The sequence below is a fragment of the Phalacrocorax aristotelis genome, chromosome 1 (assembly GCF_949628215.1).
Source record: "Phalacrocorax aristotelis chromosome 1, bGulAri2.1, whole genome shotgun sequence".
Lineage (NCBI taxonomy): Eukaryota > Metazoa > Chordata > Aves > Suliformes > Phalacrocoracidae > Phalacrocorax > Phalacrocorax aristotelis.
The window spans coordinates 183,259,812-183,282,575 of NC_134276.1; the positions used below are offsets into that span (position 1 = coordinate 183,259,812).

A 22,764-nucleotide genomic window follows, 5' to 3' on the forward strand; every position below is an offset into this window, starting at 1 on the left:
CCATGGAGACCTTCCCTGAAGACCACAGCTGATACGTAGACTATTCCATATCTCCATCATATAAATAAAACAAGGCTGATTTCATTAACCTAAATCACTTACTGCTGCCATAAAAGAAAATCCATAACCTCCAGCCACCACTCTTTGCCTATTCAAAATGATCAGCTCTTTTATTCTGAAGCCACTTACATTGTAAACACTATGTAGCAAACCGAGCTAGCTGGGCCCTTATGGATACATGGAGTTAGCATTCTATAACAAATTGCACAAATAATAGAAACATCTGGACTATAATTTCTTCTCAAAATTTATTCCACCGTGTGGAGGGAGTAGATATTCAACACTCATTCTCAAGTATGATATTCAAAGTTAGCGGACAATAATGGAAGGAAAGGAGAGCTGTCTTTAAAATGAAGAAGTGAATCACATACATTATTCCCAGATTTGATACTTGTACATAAAATATTTACCACTTTTATTGAACTATTTGCCAGTTTTCTGCTTCCTTTAAATATCAGCCTACACCCCTCTGTCTTGAAGACTAACTTTCATATCATGATTCATCTAGACAGAGCTGAGGCAATATTTTGTTGCCTCGATTGGTGTGATGTTAAGTTTATGGCCCCATTCCTGCAATGGAAGCTGCAAGCACCTATTTCATTACTATTTGATAAGTAACTTGAGAGCCACAGATGGATGTCACTATGGAAACACAAGGGATTATTATAGAGACCAATGAAACAAGAATGGACGCGTCCACGAGGCAGCAGCTTCCTTCAGTTTCTTTCTTTTTCCCAAAGCTGCTTTCAATAAAATTTCAGTAAGATGACTTCTCACTGAAGGCTTAGGCTGGCATCTGAAAAAAAGCAGCTCTCTCTAAATGTTATTCTTTTTTGCTTTGTTTTCTTATCCACCTGACTGGAAAAGCAGTGGAGAACCCATGTCATTTCTGTGAGCCTGCAGGACTGAAAGGTTAATGACCTCTCCAAGGCGTACCAGGGGTCACTGGTCCCTGAAATGTGAACTGGGAAACTTCTTGGCCTCCTATTTCCCTGCTTCAGTGTCTTGTAGGGGCCATTTGAATAACCACAAATCCAGGGCACAGGGGTCTCCACGGGCACAGGGCAATTTCTCTCAGGCCCCTCGCCAGGGAGACTCCAGACCCTCAAGGACCTTAAGTCCACTATGTGCTAGAAGAGGTCAGCTAAAGAGAACGACGGAGTATCTTCCCTGCTCTGGTACCACTTACACCGGGAGCTCAGTACACAACCACTAACTAAAGCCAGCAATGTTTGGAGATAACAATGCCAGCGTTGTTGCGCTCAGAGCAGCCCAGAGCAGGGTGACTAGTGCTGCAGCTGGCATGGTGCAGCGGAGGGTCCGTCCACCTTGGTTGCACCTTCCCCAACCAAGGTCATCCCGACCGCAGAGCTACGGCATCAACGCTTCTTGCAGGCCCGTTCCCGATGCCGAGCGCGGCAGCACCGGTTTTTGCTTCGCTGCTGCCGCCGCCGCGGCTCCCCGCCCACACTTCCCAGGGGAGCTGCCCCCGGGGCGGGGGCGCCCCGGACCGCGGCTCCGCTCGGGGCGGGCGGTGCGGCAGCGCCCGGGGCTGCGGCGGGAGGCGGCCTCGCCGCCCCGCGGGGATGCGCGCAGCGGCGCGGGGGCGGGATCGCGCCGCGCCCCCCCCCGCCCCGGAGCTGCGGCCTCGGCCCGGCCCCGCCGCCCGCCTCCCTGCCCCGCTGTCAGAGCCGGGCGCCCGCACGGCAGCGGGGCCGCCGCTGGCTGCGGGGCCGGCGGGGCGGGCGGCGTCTCCCTGGTGTGGCTGCTTTGGTATCGGGGTCAGCGCCCGCAGGAGGGGCGGCGGCTGCGCCCCGTGCGGCGTCCGTCCGTCCGTCCATCCATCCATCCATCTGTCCATCCCTGCATGGGCGGCGGCTCGTGTAGGGGGTGTGTGGGTGTGTGTGTGTGGGTGTGTGGGTGTGTGTGTGTGACTGACAGTGCGGCGCGCAGGGCGCGGGGGCAGCCGCCCTGATGCAGCCAGCGGGGGCCACGCCGGCGCGCCCCGGCTGCGGCAGACCCCTCTCCGTCCCCTGGAGCCCTCCCCGGCGGGGGCGACCTCAGCGGCCTCGCTGATCCTCCTCCTCCTCCTCCTCCCTCCTGGCGGGTAGGTTACGTTACCTGGTCTCTAGCTCGGGCTGGATCTAATCCCGCGGCCGCCGCCGGCTCCTCTCCCTGCCGCGGGGGTGAGTGGGGTAATTAATTTATTTATTTCCCATAAGGTGTCCTCGGCAGCAGAGCAGAGGCGGGGGAGCCCGGGCCGGGCGGCAGGGAGGGAGGCCCGGGTGCTGCTGCGGGGCCGACGGGGCGCCGCTGTCCCGGGGGTGCTGCCGGGGGAGCGGCCGAGGCGCTTCAGCACCGGCGCGGGGGGGCGGGGGCTGCGGAGGAGACGCCTCCCGGGCTGCCCAACCCGGCTCCGCGGGGCCGGCGGGGGCGCGGCGCCCGGCCCGGGCAGAGGGAGCCGGCGCGGGTAGGCGGGAAGCGCCGCGCCGGGCTACGGCGGGGGGCGCGGGCGGCACCGGGGCCACCGCGCCCGCCGGGGCGAGGCCGCAGCCTCTCCCCGCCCGCGGCGTCCCCGCCTCCCCGCCCGCCCGGGGCCGGGGCCGCGGGTCCCGGGGCCGCCGAGCGCGGAGCCCCCTCGGCTCGGAGGCGCGGCCGGGGCACCGCGACTCCCCGCGGAGCCCCACCCGCCGCCCGTCCGGCTCTTCACCTCACGTCTGGCAGCACAAGACGTGTCGGCCGGCCCCGGCCCCGCCCCGTTCTCCTCCTCCTCGTCAGGGCTGAGGATGCCAAGTGCTGCACGTTGTAAGGCTGTTTGCACTCGCAGTTGCACGGAACGGTTGCAAAAAGGCGCGGCAGTTTGCGCGTGTTAGGGGAAAAGGGAAAAAAAAAAACAACGCAGCGATCTTCATGTGCAAAACTTCGTTTTCTGAAACAGGAACCAAAATTTGGCCAGTCAGCAGTCAGTTCTCGATCAAAATCTTGGTGACCTCTCTCTTTGCCCCGTTTTTCTCTCCCTTAAAAAAAAAAAATTAAAAGAACCATTTTGTATATGCCAAGAACATATTTATGAAAGTGGCCAGTAAATTCTCAAAAAATTTCTGTCCTTAAGGCTAAAATCCTGTAGGGAAAGAGATAGAACATAATCACATAATTACATAATTAAAGCCTTTACCATAATGCCCATTCTCGTGGGTAAAGGTTGCACATTATGTGCAACATTTCAAGTAGTACGAGGAGACTGGAGTAATTACAGTTGTTGACATTATGTTGCAAAACATGTACAAAAGTAACTGTTGTTATCATGTGATCTTTTTTTTAAACTTTATTGCATGTACTTTCTTTTGCAAGAGCTTTATGAATAGGGTTGTCACAGACGTGTTAGGAATTGAAACTGCCTGTGTATGGAAAGGAGGAGAGAGAACTTGGGTTGTAGTTGGAGATATTCCAGTTTACTGAGCTGCTAGTGGAGGAGGGAAGGACTTGATAGGATCCCTTATCTAGAATTAGCCACAATGAACAAAAAGGTTTTAAGAAGTAGCACGGCACCCCCCAAAAAAAGCTGCAGCATGAGTGGCAGTACCTATTACACATCAAAGAATCCATCCACAGAGGACTGCCACCTCGAAGGACAAATTCATGGAAATCAGGTTTCTTTGACTCCATTGTTCATGAATCTGTTTGCTTTTATGTGAGACATGTTATTCCGTGTTTTAAACTATAATCATTAAACCGGAAGAGAGAGACCCGGAGATGTAACTTTTTATCATTCCTTCTTTCTCTAGGATATTATTGTTTTAACTGTGTGTCATCTGCTTCCACTGCAAGCTCTTCAGATGCAGGAGAGAATACTTTGTCTCATGTTTGTATAACAGCCAGGTCACTACAGTCTCCAGGCAGATTGTGGCACCGTGGTCGGAAGGAGCAGTAAGTAGTTCACTGGTAGACACAGCAAACACTTTTACTCCTGAAACAGGCTGAACAGTTTGGAGTCATTTTTGCGACATCGCATAAGCTAAGTAACACTTGCGTTACGTACCTGAGTCCAGGGACATTTTTAGGAGCAAACATCCATGGTGAATGTCAGGGCAGCTCATGAGTCGCAGTTGCATTAATTTAGGTAGCGATGTCAGTTATCTCTTGTGCAAGTGTGTGAAGGGAGCCTGGGCCCACCATCCCCACAGTCAGTGTCTGTCCTGGCAGCAGGTTACTCTACAGGCTTTGGAAGACCAACAAGCATGCAAGGAAGGCCCAGTAAGCCAAGCAGAGGAAAGAGCAAACACTAAACAGTGACTCTTGGGCATACAAGCAAAGGCGGCCTGGGTACAGAAGCCCATGGTCAAACTCGCTGCCACTTCCAGCCAAGCCCACAATTACAGGATTTAAAATATGCAAATTAGGATGAAATCTGATGTAAGATCTTTCATAGAGAACCTGCTAGTGCTGAAATCAGTTGTATACTTGGCATTACAGCAGTGTTAACTCTCTTCTGTATTCAAACACTTTGTACACCCGGAAGAAATTCATTGGCCATATAGGACCTCAGACAATTCCTGGAAAATGCAGAGCATGGCTACATTGTCTTTTACAGTGACATATTAAAGTTCACATACTGTTTTATAGAATGTTAGGAAAGTGTTTTTCAAAGGAAGATGAAAAATAAATACATGAAGTTATAAATGGTGCCTGGTTTTCATTGCATGGTTCTATTTCCTCCACCGATGTGCCTTAACTAGGATAAATATAGTTATATAGATATAAGTATAGAAGGTTTTTTGTAAATGTATACAATATATATTACAGACAATAAATTTCACACAGTGTATATGGGATAAGGTACATCATGTATCATGTACACAATATTTGCTGTAATATGTAGTACATACTGCACACTATGTACAGTATAGTGCTACATGCTGTAGAAATGGATGTATTCTGTATTTAAATATAATAAATTTGTGTTTATATTACTACTGCATATATTAACATATCTATATAGGAAGAGTAGATTATACTAACATATGTTAACCATTACATAAACATATACATTTTCTGGATATACATATGGCCTCATGCAGTTTCTTTCTATACCTCTTTTCAGAACACCCTCTCTAGGAAAGGTGTGTGCATCTTAATTGACTTACTGTAGCTGTGTGCTCCATCCCATTTTGCATTTTCTAGTTGGAGGCAGAGACTGGACATAAGCTAGCTGCAGCTGTAACAGCGTGTGATTCTGGCCTACAGTCTGCTCAAGTTTAGATAATGCTGAGTGTCTTCGTCCTACTTAAAGTCACAAAAATTGCCATGACCCCTCAGACTAAGAGTTGACGTATGCTTTTATTTTTTATGTGGGCCTCAACTGCAGTGGCATCAGGTTTTTAAAGTGAATGCACTCCTCTGAGAGCGCTGCAGAACAAAGGCTCTGAAATTATTCAGTTCCCTGTTGCAGATTAAAAAAAAACCTGTCATCATTCTATATTCTTCCAATCTTGGAGCACCTTCAGTGTAGGAAGCCCATTATTCCAAGTAAAAATGTTCATATCCACCCTCTAAGGGTAAGAATTAAAAATGTATTAGTGATAGTAATTAATAATTTACGTGTGAATTTCAAGAAGCTATCAAAGGTTCACAGCTGCATGTGCAGGTATGTATGTGTCTGCGTATGGGATGGTGGCATTCTGTATATTTCCATGGTCTAATTGTAAAAAATAAATTAAACAAACTTATCTATCTAGCGTGCGTGTGAAAAGAAGTTACACATCTGGTTATTGGGGCTGTGTCCATTCGATAGTGAGATAGACTTCTGTGAAGTTGCATGTTATACACTCTCCTGTTTCAGTTGGTGGCAGCTTGAGGTCTTTTTAGTTAATAGAAAAAGGTTTTAAGTATTATTTTTCACCAGAGAAAAAGAAAATGCTGTAAATGCTGAATATCTGATGGTATTTTCTGTGAGTCTATCCACTAATTATTTGGGTAAATTTCCTAATGGAATAGTCCATTTCCCCCACACGCCACTTATCATGCAGTTTCACTTGAACCCAGAATTTTACAGATCCTCTTCTAAGCTTAGATTCCTGTGCCACACCACAGGTTATGTCTTCTAGTCACAGAGTCTGGATCTAAAGGGTGCATGTTTAATGACTGTGTGTCATTCTGGCCTACGTAAGATTACATTCTGATCATGGGGTTTTCTTCTGGACTGATTTCAGTTCCATAAATACGCAACTCAAATTTCCCTCATGTCCATATGCAGGCTGGTGTGGTGTGCGTGCTCCTCATCTCCAGCAAATACACGGGGTATTATCATTAGGATTATATTGGTAAATCACCTAGGCCACCTTCTCTAAGCTTTGTATCAACAACTAATCATTATCAGCCTGTCTCATTCATACACACAGATAGCTCTGCCACTAGCATAAAACTTCAATCCTACCTCTGTTAGTGAGATATGTATACTTCAATTTTTGTGGTAGGATTAATATAAATATGATTAGACTGTAGAATTCTAATGATAAAATATAGCCAAAGTGTGTCATTTTTCCTCTATAAGCATCAACCATGTCTATTCCAGGCCCAATAAAATTCTTTTCTTTTACAGCTCCCGGTGACACAGAGCACAGCACATTGTAACTACAGCAATAGACTCAACCGCAAAAGATCTCTATCAGGCATCACAGAGAATTTGAGGCAGCTGGCAGTTATCAGCTGAAGCAGGTAGTCAGTAGAAGTGTAGAAGATAAATAGATAATAGAAAAGCAATCTGGAAACCTGGGAGAGATAATAAGCCTCTCTTCTAGAGGGGAGGTAACAACTCAGGTAGGTCACTGTTGAACTCAACTCCCAGACCAGTGCTGCGTCTAATACTGCTGAAAATACAGTAGCAGTTTGTGCCTGTCAGCTCTGAAGTAGTATTCAAGGTGTTGCCGGAAATGCAGTTTGACATATTCAGTTATAGAAATCACTATTGCAGTAAAGCGAAGAAGGATCATACTGCTGAAAGACAGCTGACCAAAATCTCAGGGACATCATGACCCTCTATTAAATTACAGCTGCCAGAATAGAAAACTAGTTACGCCCCCTTCTTATCCCGCGTGCTGCTGTCTATACTGCTGGTGCAACCGTTACATAATATTCCTGCCATACTGACCATGGTCCTCTGTGGGGCACATGATTTCTTCTTTGTGTAATTTCTACTTGTCTTAAAATAACTGAACCATTCTGTTTTCCCTACCGTGAGGACAGAAAAGAGAGGGAAAGGCCCATGTCTATAAGTGAAGAATTGTGTTGTTCTTGGTAGCTGTATATTAAAACAGTCCTACAAAACATCTTTCTCTTCAAGTCACTCTTATAATTCTCAAATTCCTGTCCATGTAAAGTGTGAAATCTTGCCTGAACATGCAAGGAAGCTGATACCATTTGATAACTGTTCTTGCTGGGTTCTGAGATGTTGTAGGACTGTATTGGTGGTAGGGAGATAGCATCAGGAGATATTTCTGTGAGAGTGGGCGCAGAAAAGAAGTCTGTCAGTGGCATCTTTCTACCAAAAAAGTGCTAGAGTTGCTCCACTGACATCTGTCTTTATTTTGTTAACCCACTCAGGTGGACCATACAAAGTAGCTGATGTTAGTGAAATGTGAATTCTTGTGGAGCTGAACAACAAATAAAGAAAAAAAAAGACTTCTGCTGCTCAATTTGCTTTGAAAGGTGCTTTAAAAAAATCTCTCTGACCACAGAAGTTATAAATTGCTCTGTGCATTTACACTGAAAGAGCACAAACCAAGACACATGCATCAAATATTTTTAAAGTATTAACTACACTTATTAAAGAAAGTCCTAATCAGGAAAGTAACATATTGTGTTCACAAAACCCATTAACAAAATGTAGATGTGCCCACGTTGTTGGTTGCATTAGATAATGTGTATCCTTTGAACAATCTTCTCTGTAATTCTTAAAAAGTATCTGAGGTACGTTTTAATTTTTTATATATTGTTATAATCGTTGTTTTATTATGCCACTGGACATGAATTAATTGTATGCATCTGTAAATTCTGACTGTAAATAGTGACTTCTGAGGGTGTTTTTCCTTTCATATCTCATTCTATGACTGCTAAAATAAGAAAAGGCCAAAATTTCAAAGCTTACACACATCAGAAGTTTAAAATTACTTTATGCTAGTCTTTCCATTGTGCCAGTATAATCCTAATGACAGACTTTGACCCAGTCAAGATCCACTTTCTACATCAGATTCTCAGTTCAGATGTTATACAACTGCAAATTACTACCACTGTGATATAAGCTACACCTAACTTCATTACATTACGTATCTTTTTAGGTAGCAGGAGAATTTTCTTTTTGACTGACATATTTTTATTTGCTTTTAAAAGAATGAAAGAGAAATAACAAAAAAAAGATAAAATTCTAGAATGCTCCTAAATATTTATTGTATAAGATTCCTGTATATCAGTAATTATCAGCTAACAAGATATTGACAATATGTTGTCCTAAACAGTGCAAACAATATATAGGGAATATACGGAGCAAGAAGTAAGGGTGCGTCTCTCCCAGGGAAGCATCCTTAGCATTAGGACAGAAGAAGGTCCCTTTTCACTTTTTTCTCTCTCCCACGGATCCTATGAATGTTTCAATATTTTTCTACACTGTGATCCAGATTCAAAGGAAAAGTGGAGAATAAATAGTTCAACTCAGTCTCTGGCCACATAACTCTCTCAGATTTGGGTACTCCCATAAGGCGTGTGAACAGAGGGAGGTCTCTTTCTGGTCAAGTTCCCTAACTGTGCAAACAGGAGGCATCCTTCATTACCTGGCTGTACTCAAAAGTTAATGCAGTGCTTTGAATCTCAGGGGATGAAGGTGTCTGTTCTGTGTAGGTACATGAGCAGATAACTGTTCAGACAAACATCGTGGTTGAGCATTCCCAAAGATACTAAGATACTTGCTGTACTGCCAGTGGAAGGGGTAAGTCTTCCTCTTTAAGGTTTCTGAATTTCCTCATAGAGACACTTAACCCACTGACTGGGATACCTATGGGACTAAATTAGAATCATCCTGACAGACAGATGCTACAACACCAGCGGATATACTAGTCTGACTACAACCCTTAAAAGTAGATTGGTTTGCAGAAACCTTAAGAATCAATGAGCATACTCTGATGGGATCACATTCTTCACTTAAGGTAACATGAAAACCCAACTCCTGAGTTGGTCTACAGGTCATGAATATTGTGAGCATATTGAATGCATAATTCATTTCATATGAGTATGAATGAACACGTAACAACACCATTTGTTATTCATTGTTTTGAAAGTACTGGACCATATAATCAAAATCATACATGAAGAGCTTTTGCTTCTTGTCTTTACATCTTATTAAAATAACGGTTTACTTTGCAACTCTCCTCTGGGATAGCCACATTTTCCCAAAGTGGGGAAAACATAAGAAAAAGAAGTGTGTTTGGATTACTAGTGCTTTGCATTCTTCAAAACTAAAAATCCTCAGTACATCATGTATTTACTTTCTTTACTGAGTAGGTCAAAAACGTAGTTTTGCAAGATAAAGGTATTATAAAATATTTCAGATGTAGCGATATGTTTAAGTTTGGGGGCTGCATGTCCAACAGGTCCTTCTCCCAACACACAATTCAACACAGGGAGACTTTTGAAGAAGAAACTACATGTGGTTCTTCTTCACCTCTTTATATGTGTGGTTCTACAGGGAAGTACAAGGAAGCAGAAGTCAACTCTCTTTTTGGAGAAGGCCTCAGACTGCGAATCCAAACCCTATTTTCCCCAACAGATATGTGGCATGACAGCCATGTGTTTGCAGGTGTTCACATACATGCTCTGACTTCTTTTTGGTGACTTTCTTATTCTGTAACAAATAGGCCTGCTGGAACTTCTGCTGGTGCCCTGGGATCACACTATTTTGTTTTGGTTATTCCCCAAAATCAATAATAAAAAATGTTTTTCTTCATGTTTCCATTTTATTGTCAGTCATTGTCTTATTGCCAGTAATGTCTTTGGATACCAGGTATGATATCTTGTATTGAAATATCCATATCTTACCAATGGCTTGAATTCTGCAGCAGTTTATTGTGGTTTAGGGTTAGACTTCAGTGGAGATTAAGACGCCTTAGGCATCTGTATGGAAGTGATCAAGTGTAAGCTATGTGCGTAAACTCTAGACAACAGAGTCAGTGCGATCTGTGGAGCATACTTAGTGCCTTGTCAGCTGACGAATTGGTTTGCATATGTTTCAGAGTGAGCTGGGTTGTTCTCTAGGCTCCGTCTGAACGCAGAGAAAAAATACGGCATCTTGTAAAATGTACTGTCAGTTCCTGTGCCTTACAGTTCTCTAAAAGACCCAACTCCCAGAAACTGTAAAAATATTCTACTGTAATCATTAAGTTTCTGACAAAAATAGTAAAACAGGCTTTCTTGAGTTTCTCCCAAAGATAAATTAGGATTCCATGAAACTGTTAAATCTTCTCTTGTCATTTGCTGTAACTTGTGCGCATCATACACCTCTATACTCTAAACTGGTAACACATATTTGGCCGAGTAAAAGCAATCTTGGGTGATCTTCGTGTGCCTTTATCCTGAAAATATGTATCAATATAATGATGCCAGTTCTTGAATCTCTCGGGCTTATTCAATATATTTAAGATATTAACAGGTTTATTTGAGTTGGTAACCTGTAATAATGGGAGACTGCATTTGCTGATGCAAAAGGTTACCCTGAATTCAGTGTCTGAGTGTCTTTCTTACCTGTTCCATGTGAATAAAATACTTTCCTGTAAACACAGTTTTTCATTTCTTTTGCAGTGATTGTAAATATCAGGGGAAGTCATCTGGCCTAAAGATTTTTACTTCTCCTAGCACCAACAACCTGTCTTGTTTTAGAGCACTGGGTTAATCTGAAGATCAGCAGCTAATATACCAGAGAGCAGGTTTTAATCCAACCATCAAATAAAAATGGAAAGCAATAGCAAAGGACACAGTCCAAGTTATGGTTGGACTGAGGTTACACAGGGTGGCTACTGACCCAGGACAGCTACAGAGACAGAGCCCAGACAGCTGCAGAGCAGTGGCAGACAGCCAGTGTCATGAACAGATGAAGATGAGGCCAAAAGGAGGAGGACTTAAATCTCAGATATTAGCTGCTCTAATATAGAACGGACAAGCAATGTAAGAACCTTACACACTGTGACAAGAATTACAACAGCTAGTTGGAAACAAAGTCCTTGAAGCTTCTTGTGCAACTTTTCAAATAGAAATTCTCATAATCAAAGTAGTTTAACAATACTAGCTTTTGAGATATATTTAGTTCTAAAAATTGTATACACTAGGTACATCATAGACAATATTTGCCCTCAGATATGCCATATAATGAGTCATTAAAGAAAGGCCATGACTTCAACAGGCACATTTCATCTTACACAAAAAATAATCCTAGTTATCCTTCTTTGGCTGGGAATTAGGATCTGTGACCCCAGGTATATTGTATTTAGTATTCCTAGCCCACTCTTCCTGATGGTATACTGTGTTTAGTGTACTTTAATTGTTCTTTGAACAAACAAAAGCTATTTATGAAAGTCCTGGTTTTCTCTGAAAGTACATTTTCAGATATAATCCATAATCCGTGTGCATCTCTGCTGCCTGAAAAGGTTACATTTTCTATCCTATTTATGAAGTAAATTAATGTTTTACAAAATAGTTGCAGACACTGACACAAAAGCCTGGCAGTTGAAAACCAGACAATTAAACACCTCAAAAAGGAGAAGAAATGCAGTACAAAAAGATCTCTGCAGAGAACCTGTAGCTGTCTATGACCCTCCCCATTATTCTGTATAGGACATATGCAAGTAGTTTGGAATAGCCTTTGGACTGGATACAGATGTCAGAACCAGTCCTCTAAATCTTTTCAATTTTCCATTATGAAATATGCTATAGAGCTGAGGTACCAGATATGAAGCAACCCCTTACATTTTTTCTTTAATGTCAATAAAATTATTTTTCATTAAGTTTTAAGTTATATGTGCTGTATACTATGTATATTTTTTTCATATTAAATTCAAAAATCTTTCCTGCTGAGGGCATCCTTTCTCAAAGTACTTCTTAAAATAGAATAGCTTGATGCTGTGGATAGCACTTTGACATTGAAGAAACCCAGGGATATGCAAACAAATCCTAGCAAGTCTGGAAGTTGTGCCTGTATACTTCAGAAATGGTTTGACTCATTAGTAGATTAATAGGCTGCACAGAGAGCTGGATCTTTGAAAGAAGTCAGTGAATTAAGGGCAGACTATTACCCTGTAGCTCCCATTAGCCTGCACATTAACCAGATAGATCTACAGATATTTCTGTCCCATACAAATCACTGGAACAATGGATATAGGTTTTATATAAAATGAACATGGCCATGAAATGGGATGTAGGAACATTTTTACAATTACTGCAGTCAGAATGGCCAAAGCCTTTGAATACAGCTTTACCAGGATTTTTATTCTCAAGAGCCTACCTATTCACAAATCTGAGGTAGATGAACATCACAGAGTTAGGTTTCCTAGTATGGTTATTTTTTTGCTCAGTAATAATTCCAGGATCATTTAACAGCTTTCATGTAAAAATATATTTTGATATACCTGATAGAAACAATACCTGATCTTGGCTGAGGGAAAACGAATGAGTAAGATGACCTGCCACCTATGATTACAAGCCATTGTTCCTACTCTTTATCTTTCAAACAAGCATCAGTTGTGATGACAGATACAGTGAGGTACAGCAGTCCCTTCCAAAGGGCTTGTAGTATTCTGTGTGTGCAGGAAGGTCATAAGAAAGGTCAGCAAGGTCCCAAACACTGCACATTAAAGAGTTTAGCTGCAGGTGGGAAGCCTCTGCAGGCACATTTGAATTTCAGTTAATTTATGTGAGATTCATACAACCAAATGGAACTTTTACAATGTAGAAGCTATATCAGAGCTAAGCATCTAGGCTACCTTTATTCTCAGTGGTTAGAAGTAGGCATTGGAAGGACACAGTTAACTTCATAAAAAATGTCTAAAATGAGTCAGTGGAATTGTGTTCTGGAACTGCCCATTTGTCTCTATTGACTACAAAGACAACCCAAGGTGTTAGTACAGGTATAAATATCTGCAGTTTAAAAACGTAAAGTTAAGTGAAACAACTTCCATCCTAACTTTTCCCTTGTTTGCATATTGCTATCCTTTTTCAAGGAAAATTTGGTTAGTGGACTCAAAACAGATTTATCATACTGCCGTTAGCTGATTTTTGACTGCTCAATAGTTCATTATATCCACTCTGTGTCCAATGTACACTCTGTGTACAATGACTTATCACAACCTTCCAATTTTGGCTGATGGTTTTGCACTAGATAAGCACATTATTAGTTAAGCTGAAGAAAATAAAAACAAAAAGCCATTAAGTTATGCGTGAGAACGCATGAATTTCCAGAGTAATGGACTTTCTCCTATAGCCTCCAACGCTGAACAGTGACAAGGACAGAGGACACATGGACTGTGTTGTCTTTCCCAATTTTACTTTAGATGTAGTAAGAGAAACATCACCCTGATTCTGTCTGCCCATCAACATATGTCCCTAAACATAAAGACTTAAAACTTTGTTGGTCAGTTCACTACACTTTAACTTCAGGTTACTACTTTTATGGACTCCACACAGGCTATTACTTGAAAAGTGTGTTTTGAATAGATCCTGTAGTGTGGGTGTAATATCCAAACGAAGCAAGAAAGTGGCAAAAGTTTGCTGCTCTCGTATTTTGTGTAAGGTATAAAGAATCTACTTACAGATGGCTTGAACCTCCGTGAAGCTCTGCAGGAACAGGAGTGTTTCATGCATTGACAAGTCCAAAGCTATGGCTAATGAGCCCAGGCCAGCAATGCAGCTACCATAGACCTGCCCATAGCTGGCAGCTGATCTGTGATATTCATGGAGAAGATTTTTTTTTCCCGCATGCAACATCTCTTTGCCAAGTGTATTCGGTCTTGGCACAGGTAGAAATATTTGATGCTCAGCTATTTTCTGCTTTGACAGGAAATATTTGGGTTCGGTGAGTTTTTTCTCCAACATAGGAAAACTACATTCTTTGTTTCTTATAGCCTTTATCAAATACGTAGCTAACCACAGTTCCAAAAATAGAGTAAAAGAAGTAATATTCATTAAAAAAATGTAGCTACCAGTCTTCTTGTAGTGATACTGATCATTTAGAGTTATCAAATAAGATAAACGAAGATTTTCAAAGGGGACCAAATTGGATGTATATATAAGAAAATCAATTTCTGTTTATTTCTTAGTGAGATTTTTTAAAGGAGAGAAAGATGGAAAAATTATAGACATTTGTTCTGAGCAAACACAATGAGACTGATTTGTTGTTTATAAACCAACACTCATGTTTGTTATGCATATATGACTATATAATAAATTTTGCGCCTTAGAGAACTGTATTTGTTTACTTATTTGTCATACATTCCTGTCGATATCCTGAATGAACGGGATGAAGATAGAGTGGCTTAAAAAAGTGAAAAAAACCAGACAGCACCCCCCTGCAACCAACCCAACAAACAAGAACAACCACCAAAAGTTCCGATGGAGGAAAGTTCTCTCTATACTGGGGTAATATTTGGGGTAATTTATTTGCGTTTGTCTGAGTGTATCATTTTGGTGGTGTTATGATAATGTTTTTATTGTGAATGAAGTCAGCAGTGCCCAGGTTAGCAAATGAGTGCTTTTCTAAATCTTAATAATGAAAGATCAATAACCGGTTCTAAAATTTCTTGTAACAGATCTCAGCAATAATCAAGGAATATAGTTTTCAAATCACTTGTGTACTTCAGCACATTTATGTCAATGAGACTGATTATGTTTTAAGGCTGTGCAAAGAATTGATTTTTCAATTTAGCTTCTGAATTAAGCAAGAGAAATAATTTTTATTCTGAGAAGCCAGTGTTTTGTGTTTCTTTGTTTTTTTTACCTTAGGTCCAAGACTGATGAAAAAAAAATCGATTAGTTTGAGAATGAAGTATTCTGTGGCCTTGTACAAACAGTTTTCTGGGAACATAGGTAAGAAAAGACAAAGAAGAAGAGGAACCGGATCCAGACAAAACTGCTGGAGGAAGCCACATATTTCTTTCTGTTGGAGTGTTTGAATGTCCACTTGCATTGTGGAGCCTAGGTTTAGTTTTCAGTTCACCTGAGGGAAATGAAATCTTAAACTCCTCTAATCCCAACTGCCAAGCTGCAAATGGTTTTGTAAAGAGAAGAATAATTCTAGTAGAAGTAACAGAAGTCTTATCTTCTCTCTTCTCTGCATTACCCTCAGAATATTTGCAGCCTTGGTAGAAGGTATTCATTTAATCTATGAAATGAACTGTTTCAGATTCCTACCCTCAATCAGAAAGAGAACGGACCTGAGTTCAGACAAGCACCATAACAGTTGGGATGTGGAGCATGTGAAGGCTGGGAAATTTATTGATAGGATATCCATTTTTCGGAGGTGCTCCATTTTGTGTAAGACATCATTGCTGAGTCAGAGAGAGCAATAGCTTGGTAGTTCTGCATTCAGAAACCTTTCAAGAGACACTGGACTTAAAAGCACTAATAGAAAACAGCTCAATAAAAGGTAAAAATCATCACCCGTTTCTGCTTTATACCCTGAAGTTAGGATGCTAACCCAGGATCTGGAAGAAAGCTGGGAATCTAATCAGGGACTTCCAAATTTTGCATGAATGTCAGGAACACTAGATTAAGCAGGCATAACGATAGTTTTACTTTTGTGTGTAATGAAATTTTCAAAATTCTGGTAATGAGCACATTTGGCTTGCACTCACATAATTTTGAAGCGACTGAAAATGCATTTTTTGAGGAAATCATACTTTGTCAAATCATCATCAACATCATAGTTATCTCTACTCATCTCTGCTCATCTCACAACAGCCTTAGCCACAGTCCTTCAATGGATTAGGACAGAGCAGAATTAAAGGTTACTGCTGGGAACACTTGGCGCAACGAGGGTGTTTGATGCGGGGTAGGTATCATTTTGCATCATGTTACTAACTGCAGTTACAGAAAAGGGGAGAAGAGCTATTTCTAGTTTCTCAAATGCACCAAATGTTGGAGTTACAAAATTAAATTGTTTGACTTAAAGAATTTAAATACATAAATGCAGATTCAGAAAAAAACCCAAAAATGTCAAGATGCTGATGCATTGCAAATTTGGAACGTGACTGTATGAACAAGGACAATATGGCAACACGGCAGTCACTCCCTCTAGTCCTCTGCTTATGGGGTTTAGTGACTTTCCTGACTCTATTTTGGCCACAGTTTGGGTTTTTTTGTCATGTCTTTCAGTGTATTTCATAGACTGAGCTGAGGGGTGTCAGTCAGAATTACAACAGATCCTATTTCCTGATACATTGGTACCTACTTAATACACAACTCTCCCTTCTCTCTGTCACACCCACATATACACACAGAAATTTAATAGGTGGTTTTACGTAACCCAATAGTTTAGAAGTTTGTAAATGGAATTAGAGCCTCTCTTGAATCAAAATAAGAGGAAACAAGAGGTCATTTTAAAATATAATGCTATGTAAACTTGTTTTTGAAAGAAGGAACAAGAATGGTGTAAATTATATTTGCTTAAACTAAAGGAACTCTTGATTATGCAGTTTCAAGGTTTCTAGGATAGTCATGAAAGTCTCTTACTGGGAACTGAACATTTTGCAGAGAGGAAGTGTGCATACACAGCTCCACCACAGGTTTGTTTTTCATAGAACTCGGAAACAGAATTTCAAAGGATGTCTTTGGCAATCAAGTTCAATCTGCTATTGCTGACTATGCTGTTCTAATAATTTTTAAGATTTAGATATCTATATTAAAATAAACTTTTCTTTCCCAGCATTCCTCAATATTTTCTTCCTACAATTCCTCACTTCAAATGGGCTAATTTCAGAAGTTCTCTGCTAAGTGTCATGATCTCTTTATACTCAAATGGGGTACAACATCAACCATATCAAAGGTTTCTATTCACAGACAGTTCACTCTCTCCTTATTCACATATTTACCTTGTTTTGACAGTGCTCTTTTTAAATTAAACTTTGACTTACCTTTTTCAAGATGCAAAGGTCTGGTTTGGATTTTGGTTTTGGTGGGTTTTGTTGGGGTTTTTTGCCTTTTTTTTTTTAAGCTGCAAGTTGCTCTTTTTAATTAATGGCCTATTAGCTACTTACTGGCTCAAGAAAGGATAAAACTAATTCATTCAAAGAACTCAGGATGCAAATTTCAGAGTGAAATATTTTCTTTCACTACACTATGTATTTAGATCAACCTGTCCATTAAGAAGTGTACTTATACAAGCATCTTCATTAATTTATGGAGTTTATACTGGTTCTTGGTAGAGGCCATTCACAATGGTAGTCAACAATTGATTTGGTAATAGTCTTGGGATGACATATGCACAAAACTATTTTTGAGGCACACCATAAAAATTATGCCAAAAAACAAATAGTTGCTTCTTCCAAACTTGATAACCGTTTGCTGCATTTGCAGAGGCCAGGCAGGTTCCCTCCCAGCACTTTTTTCCCCTTTAATTTCCTACACAAACCAAGAATATAATTCTAATCTCCTTCAGGTCTGTGTTCCCTATTCCCTGCAGCTATTCTAATTCAGATAGCAGCCTTTATATTATTTTGATGGAGCAATGGCTTTTGCTATGACTTTTAGAAGTGATTTTCCATGATGCTTTTAGATTGAATTTTGGTTCCTTACTTTCCACACCTGAAACAGAACAAGGTACCTAAATCTCAGAAGGCACATATTCTTCAGTGACTTCTAACTCTGGATATTTCTGTATTCAGTTAGCACCTCTTTTTCAGTCTAAAGCTTTGTATGTACATATATGACTGCAGGATTACTTTGTCTTGAGCAGCATTGCCTTTTCTACATCTGAATTTCATTATGACTTAGAAAGCTAAAGACTGTTTCCCAAAAGGTCCAATCTAGTAACTGTACATCAGACAGTCTCATGGACTGGCAACAGGGAGTTCAACCTACGGCAAGCCACAACCTCTTCCTTTAGAAACCATGGCTGGGAAAAGAGATGTGATTACTGTGGTGTGTGCTCTTGGCACGTTGTTTAGAGATTGGAGCATTCTGATGGAAGTCAACATACGCAGGGTTTAATCATAGCTCCCTAGATAATTTCTGCACATCAAATTAGGTTTGGGATTAAAAAATAATAATAATAATATTAATAACAACATAAATTATTCACCCAGTATGGAGTAGATCCAAAGCTAACCTTTCTAGCTGGGTGCTTTGGGAATCACTGTCAGCCCTAAGCTAAGCTATAACCTTCTACCGTGGGCATTTGCTTGAGATATGAAAGCTGTGGATTAAAGTTTGTTGGAGTTGAAGGGAAATAAATAATTCCCTGCAATATATTTATAAAATGGGCTAAATTCAAAGGCTAGGTAGCATCAGGTGTGTTTTAAAAAAGGAGAGCCCTGCTTAATTGTTTATTTGTTTAGCCTAAGGAAAGGACTTAGCATCTGAACCCAAAATGGTTAGGGAAGCCTCTTTAGATTTAAAAAAAAATAAGATAAAGGAAAATGTGATTGGTCAAACATACCTATTAACCTTCCTTTAGACCCTCTCCATACTGAGAATGTGTTACCTATGAATAGCTAAACCTTGCCAAGTTCAGTGGCTTTCTGCATCACCAGTAGCACTGATCTGCATCCCTGCCCTGGCAACAACTGTTGACACCTTTACTTCAAAACAGGCAAACCTGTAACAGCCATGGAGCATTCTTCAGCTCTAAGGCTGACTGATATAGACTGTCTACATCCATGCAATACACTTGACCTTGGACCTCTGACTGGGATGGTATCCTTTGATCCATAGATATAATAATGACTTTCAAATTTTTTTTTTGTTTAGGGTTGTTTGGTTTTTTGCTTTGTTTTGGGTTTGGGTTTGGGTTTTTTTTTCAGTTAAAGTGTTTGAAATAATGAAAGAACATTGCAGCCCACTGGCATCTTATTTTCAGAGTATGTTGCTGAGGCCATCTGTTATAGGTTCTGGAGTGTCATAGACAGGCCATGTGGGTATATTTGAGGTACAAGACCTGTTGGAATAGTGCTGGAGGTGGAAGGGATGGTTAGTAGGTTGGTAGGGAGTAGCAGGGTGGAGAAATCTCTGGGTATGGGACTAGCTCTTGGCTCATGAAATCCCAAGCATTTTCTAGGAGAGTGATAGATGGTACAGGTGAAAACCATGCCAGAGAGTATGTTAATAATTAAGTAGTATGAGTGGTTGGGTACAGGGTTTGAGCTTGCTCTCTAGTCCTATTTTATTTAGCACTGTAGACATAGCCAATTGAGATAAGGTTTTACTACCAGGCTCATTTTCTCCTAATCCAGAAAAAATGTTCAAACATGACTAGATAAGGAGAGAGAGGCAGATAACATCAGGCTGGTTTCAGTAAGAAGGATTCAACAACAGTGGCAGAAAATACTTGCTTTTCCCATTCACAGCTGAAGTAAACTATGATTTTACCCTCTGCTCCACATCCATGTTTAGTAGACTTTATTAGAATGGGAACACTGCAGGGTCACTAGAGCAGAAATCGAAAGTAAAACTGAAAAACTGAGGTGTAAAGAAAGAACTATGACCGTGTTATAAACCCAGAAATACAGACATGGGTAAAGAGGAGTCTTAATAGGACAATAAAGATTGCAATGACACCTTCACCCTAGTCCTACAAGAGATCTTTAAGAAGGACTATTGACGTTAATACTGTGATACTGCATTTTATTCAGGTGTTTGTTTTAAACAGAATATAAAAATAATAAATGTCTAGAGATATCTCAGTAAAACAGAAAAATTGCTTGATTTTTAAAAAAGGAACTGATACATCTTTGACCAACCCCAGTATCCAAATCTATTAGTCTTAGAAATTATGAAAATAAATGTCATCCTGTTTCTCTGAAAGGTCTTGAGACAACATATCCATAAAGTACAATAAAATAGTAACTATCCAGATCCATTCAGAATATAAACAAGGAAATATGGCAGTTTAATTACTTCTTATTGAGTTTATGGATTTTTACATCACTTTATTCTGAGTTTATCGATTCCCAAAATATAATCTTATTCTTACTGTTGCTTATTTGTGTATCTGTGGTTGAAAATGATTATAGACAATTCACTAATGGCAACAGAAGTGACAAAAGACTTTGCAGTTGGCAGGTTTACAAAACAAAGTAACAATACGTATTGTATAATGTGATACCTGATGAACATAAAATAATTGTAATTATATTGAAATTCAGTTGTAATAGAGTTTTAAAAATGCAGAACATCAGTGCTGTTCCTTGAAAAACTATCTTTTCATGTCATTTCCTCACAACACTCCATGCTGTTGGTTTTTGTGCTGTATTTATTTAAATTAATGTTAAATCAAATTTTTAAATGTTACAGGTGATTATCAATTACATGCTTAAACTATTTATTTCAGCAAGACAAATTCAGTGCTGAGACTACACCCTCAACCAGGTGCATTGACTACAGTAGGAATACAAATCTGTAAAGAGCACATAATTCTCCATGCAGTGCTTTTACCTTTCAGTTCTGTTAAGATTTTTTGAGAGTCAGCGTGAGAGGTGCTTCACAGAATAATGGCCTGAAGTGAAGAAGTGCTGATCAGGCCTTTTGTCATTGCAAAGTAAATCATCGACCTGCTGTTTTTAAAATCCCAGGGACATGGCTTTATAGTGTGACTCTGAGAAATATTCTTCCTAATTTTTCAAGGGGATGAGCAAATCTGTGAGAAATGTTTGCTGAGGAATCAAGAACCCAGGTTGGAAAGGAGGTAAGGTATAACTTTACTACATTTAATTCCTTTGACTATCCCCACACTATAACTCTATCTACTTCTGACAGGGGCACTAGCCTGTTATTTTTTAGTGCATTGACAGCCATATAAAGCTGCAAAGGTACTGAATCAAGTACATTATTTAGTAGCAAAGATGACAGTGGGGAAAGCTCAAATGGCAGCTCTATGTTCTGCATTAACATCTAAAGTTGAAGATGTGAGAACAAATCATAAGGGTTTTGTACCATAAGGACCTCTCTTTCAGAACGTATCCCAGAGAATTGCAATCACGTACTGATGAACCTGAGAAATTCAGGTCTCCTTTGTAAGTAGGAGAAATGGTGCTGTACTGCTGCTTCCAATGGCGGGTAACTAGCACAAAACTCATTAAACTTGGTTTAAGTGCAGATTGTGTATACTGTATTAAAAAGCTTTTACATTGTCTTGCTTAAAAAGATTTCTGATCTGTGTAGATGAGATGAAGATCAGCCTTAGCGACCCAGTCAAGTAATTTATTAAGAGCATTGCTTGCATCCAGATTCTGCTTGCTACTGTTCTGTGAGTTGCTGCCTTGGAGACCCTAAATCGTGAAGAAACATAGTTTAAATTAATTGCCTCACCTATCTGTAGTTCTCCACCTCAATCAACAGAGGCAACTGTTGGTCTTACATGACTATAAAAGCATCTTTTTGGTTCTTACATAAAAGTAAATCTATCCTGGAACTAAACAACTTGCTGCCAAAGCTCTTTTTTTGCTGGGCTGATGTGATATTTTCGGGTAGAAAGAGAGGCTGGTTTGTACTGAATCAGGCAGCCTCCGCAGGTGGTGTTATTTGACAGTGAAACTGGGAAAACCTTCCTCTGTCCTTGCATCTTAAAAGGCAGGGAATGTGCTTGGATGAAGTGTACAAATATTACTGTGGGTGAAGTGAGAAGGCCAAAATACACTGACAAGGACTGGAAGGGGTTGCTGTGAGACTTGGTGTTGAAATGTCCTTTGTATTAATCCTTTTCATCAAGGAAAGGATACACTTCACACAACAGATGTCTTGACTCAAGGTGTTTGGGAGACTCTGTGAATCCCTTGTCAGGACAAGTGTAAATCATTTTTGGGAGGAGGGAGAAAAAGCAGATTAATAAAAAGGAAAGGGACAGCTGAACATCAGAGAGGTGTTTATCTGAATGGTGGAGAGCCACATTCAACCTCCTGCTCCATGCAATTCAGAGCAGAAATTAAAATGTTGGACGCATTCTGCCTTTAAGGTCAGAAATCCCATTTTGACAAACTCCGATGAGGAAAAGTTATTATTATGTGTAATTGTGTAAATAAGCTTAGTTATGGTGTAGCTGAATTCGTCCCAGAATTTTATTGGAATAACTGCCATATTTCCAAGTAACTGGGAATGAATATTTGACAGCAGATATTTTCCTTTGTGACATAAATGCCTCATATTGTATTTGCAAGTGGTTGTAAACTTACTGGCATTTTTCCTGCTTATGTGGTTGTATACCCGCAGCATTCTTTTGTGAGCTAATAAATCAGCTGAAGTATCACACATCACAGTTCTTTTAATATGTTATGGCCATACCCAAGGAAAGCATTTCAATGGATATCGCTCAGTAAACAAAGGAGTGGCCCTCTTGACTTCAGAAATGTAAAGCAAAGCTTTTTTTTGTTTCCTGTGTAAGATAGCTACAACATTCTACAAATAGCTTTGAACTTTCTCCTCATGGATAATAAATCTACAAATATTTTCTTTAAAAACTCCTTATTT

General features: G+C 40.5%; 1 protein-coding gene and 1 long non-coding RNA gene across 3 annotated transcripts in view; one reads left to right on the forward strand and one right to left on the reverse strand.

The window, feature by feature from the left end:
- The window catches only part of SLC16A7 (solute carrier family 16 member 7), a 95,466-nt gene extending 93,023 nt beyond the window's left edge, over positions 1-2,443 (reverse strand). Inside the window, exon 1 of the mRNA XM_075080939.1 lies at positions 2,182-2,443. The gene's annotated coding sequence lies outside the window, so the exon portion shown is untranslated. The remainder of the gene's footprint in view (positions 1-2,181) is intronic.
- LOC142051645 (uncharacterized) lies at positions 1,979-10,057 on the forward strand. 2 transcript variants are annotated; one of them, XR_012658568.1, is made up of 2 exons: positions 1,979-2,167; positions 3,846-10,057. It is a non-coding gene; the product is annotated as an uncharacterized LOC142051645 (long non-coding RNA). The 2 variants fall into 2 exon arrangements; XR_012658569.1 differs by lacking the exon at positions 1,979-2,167 and adding an exon at positions 2,431-2,865.
- The last annotated feature ends 12,707 nt before the right edge of the window (positions 10,058-22,764 follow it).